Source organism: Silurus meridionalis, chromosome 26 (assembly GCF_014805685.1).
Source record: "Silurus meridionalis isolate SWU-2019-XX chromosome 26, ASM1480568v1, whole genome shotgun sequence".
NCBI lineage: Eukaryota > Metazoa > Chordata > Actinopteri > Siluriformes > Siluridae > Silurus > Silurus meridionalis.
Window position 1 is genome coordinate 293,792 of NC_060909.1, and position 3,721 is coordinate 297,512.

The 3,721-nt window shown below is 41.1% G+C and overlaps 1 protein-coding gene across 1 annotated transcript in view; it reads right to left on the reverse strand.

The window, feature by feature from the left end:
• The window catches only part of dgkza (diacylglycerol kinase, zeta a), a 77,033-nt gene extending 74,020 nt beyond the window's left edge, over positions 1-3,013 (reverse strand). The window contains exon 1 of the mRNA XM_046840024.1: positions 2,868-3,013. The gene's annotated coding sequence lies outside the window, so the exon portion shown is untranslated. The remainder of the gene's footprint in view (positions 1-2,867) is intronic.
• Between the last annotated feature and the right edge of the window lie 708 nt (positions 3,014-3,721).

The following is a 3,721-nucleotide window of genomic DNA, read 5'->3' on the forward strand; positions in this document are numbered from 1 at the left end:
TCTTGGACTCAGAAATGAAGACGTTTGGTAATTTTATTTGTTTCCCACTAATGAAACCCTACACACCTGATCTGGTGTCTCTGCCAGGAGGTGAAAACTTTTAGATCTTACAGCACAAAGTCTATTTAATTCATTTTCTAAATAAATACAGAAATAATCGTCGTACTGAATCTTTGTGCAATGATGAGTGAAGTCCACATGTTCAAACCAAGTTCTAACACACACCGTGTCTAAATCTGTAAATAAAAATAAATAAAAACTGTACAATACTAGTACACAGTGGTGTCTATGTTTGATCTTAAAATATCAACATACAAGAAAACACCTGATCATCCAGAAGGTCATGGGTTCAAATCCACAGCCTTCCACAGACCCAGATTGAGAAAGGATTAAGGATGTATACAAACTGGCTGCTCAAAAAACCAGCGCCACACACACACATGCACACACACACACGCACACACGCGCACACACGCACACGCACACACAATAAATGTGCGTTATTAGTCTGCAATGGCTATGTTAATGGCTAGCTAATATAAGCATGCTAGGTCATCTCAAACAGTAACTCTCCAGAGTAATGAGATGATTCTCCTGGTAGAAAATGTTAATTATTAGCAGCAGTGGTGAGGTTTCTGCTAGAGAACTTCACATTCACATTCAAATTCCACACTGAGGATAAATTATTCACAAGCTTCAGTTACACATACACTCGCCCTGTTTATCACCAAAACATGAAGTCCATCACCCCTGAATCTCAGGTGGTGTCTCCTGTCCTACAGTGTCCAGACCTACTTCATGTCTCTTACACTCAAACACTCCACTAACCATCTGTGAATCGACACAAGGTCACCTGAAGAACATGTGTTCTAGTCACACCAACCTTCAACTTCACCTTGAGAAGTTTGTAGTTCCTGCCTGTTCCCGTGTGTGTGTGTGTGTGTGTGTGTGTGTGTGTGTGTGTGTGTGTGTGTGTGTGTGCGCACTGTTAGCGGATACTGGGTGTGTATAGACTGTAGGTTGTGGTCAGGATGTGTAGCTTCTGTACCACACACACACACACACACACACACACACACACACACACACACACAGCTGCTCCATCTCAGTAACAAACTCAGCTTCAGTACAGACATTTGCAGCAGCAGCAGAGAAGCGCTGTTCAGATATAAATACTGTAATGACTCTAAACACACACACACACACACACACACGTGCACACACACACACACACATTCATGCCAGTTGATTCTTATACAACTGCAACACAACTGAGAAAAAAATAATATACAGTAATGCCGAGAATGCCGGAGCAGACGTGTACCGAGTCCCACGTTCACAATACAGTGACTGTAGCTCTGATGTTGCAGAAAAATCAGGTCGAGTTTATTATGTAATTTATTAGCATATGCTAAATCTCAGTACTGACTTCTGATTTCACACACACACACACACACACACACACACACACACACACACACAGATCCTTAACTTCTGTTCCCTCATTTATTCACTTACTCTGAGGATATTTAATTTAATAATCTCTATAAACGTGATGAAACTGCGACATTCAGACTTCATGCCGTCAACAAAAACAAAATTGGTTCTGTGTGACATTTTACACAAAATGCAATAAATTTCACTCCTGATTAAAGATCAGACACCATTATTATTATTATTATTATTATTATTATTATTATTATTATTATTTTATTATTATTATTATTATTATTACCGTATTTTTCGGACTATAAGCCGCTACTTTTTTCCCACGTTTTGAACCCCGCGGCTTAAACAACGACTAATTTATGAATTTTTCCTTGGTTTTTCCCGGTTTCACAAACTTCAAGCCAAAAAACTGAGTTGAGTCTGGGTGAAGGGAGAGCTCACTAACTCCAGTTACAACAGAAATCATATAAACACAGACAGGTTTCCAAAACTCGTGCTTTTTTATTTTTCTTGGCAACAGCATTACGGGTTAGTCAAAGAAACTTAGAAATTAGCATAAGAAAATAATAAGGACATATTCCTCGGTCTTACACACACGCAGTAATACCGGAAAAAATCAAGTGACGTGCTTTTCACAAAATACCGCTCTGCTCTTAAAGGAGCCACAACATATTTCACCCGTTACACGGTGTAACAGACACTGTCTTTCATTAAAGCCTGTGTAAAGTACATTAGTTTCAGTGTAGACACCTGTAGCTTATAGACAGGTGCAGCTTATTAATGTTCAAAATAAAAATATTTGTCAAATTCAGTGGGTGCGGCTTATATATGGGTGCGCTTTATAGTCCGGAAATTACGGTACTGATTTATCATAACTAATTTTTATTATTATTATTATGCATGAAGCAACAGTTCTTTCCATGTTCTTGAGCTGCATGCCTGAGATCTTTCTACTTTCTTTCCTAATACACACACACACACACACACACACACACACACACACACACACACCCACACCAAGCTCTCTGACTGTGCTTTAATAGCAGTCTGTACCATGTGTCCCGTGTGAGAGAATAAAGTAGATGTGAAGTGTGTGAGTTCTCCAACAACCACACAACAATCATTTCATCATCGGGGTTTCAGCAGGTCCTGCATTCAGACTCACGATTCCTCAGTGTGAACCTCAACCTCACTCTCCATGCACAAAGCCTGAAGAGCCAGCACTGCATTCAGATACACAACCAACACACAATCAAGACATTACCAACATAATCTACACAATCGAGAGACAACCAATACACAATCTACTGTACACACAATCCACACACCCTGAAAAACCATCACTGCATTCAGATACACAATATACAATACACACACAATCAGACAATAAGAGCACAAGAGCTCCAGAGTAATACGACCTGAATGGCAGAGAAGAGAGATCATCAAAAAACACCTTCTCCTCAGATCCTGAAATAACTTTGGTCCTCGTAAAGGGGAAAAAGAAACAGAGAGAGAGAGAGAGAGAGAAAGACGGAGAGACGTGTGACAGAGAGAGAGAGAGAGAGAGAGAGAGAGAGAGAGAGAGAGAGAGAGACGAAGAGACGTGAGAGAGAGAGAGGGAGGGAGGGAGAGATGGAGAGACGTGTGACAGAGAGCAGACAGCCTGCACTAAGAGACATAAAGGGGGCGTGGTCAGGGGGAGGAGACTGAGACAGAGTGAAGGAACAGAGTGTGGGCAGAAATACTGTTAAACATGATGGTACACGCTTTTCCTGTTACAGAAAAACATCAAAACCTAGTGAATGCACACACACACACACACACACACACACACACACACACACACACACACACACACACACACACACACACACACACAAAACCTGGAAGTAAAAACACATGAAAGACACTTTTTGCACCAACCCCATTTTATCAGACAGAATAACACAGAGGAGAAGGAAAGATCTGCCTGGGGTTTATCTCTCGCTCTCTCTCTCTCTCTCGCTCTCTCTCTAGTGGACTTGTTCATCACTGTGTTTCTGTCACACCATCAGAATGTATGCTTTCTCTCCTTCACACACACACACACACACACACACACACACACACACACACACACACACACACACACACACAAACACACACACACACACACTCCTGGATGAAATGAGAGTGAGAGAATAAAGTGTGGGATAGGAAAAGAACTGGTTTTCTTCTGACATGTCCAGAGCTTTTATCTGCTCACATCCAGCCAAATACTTCAAAACCCTTT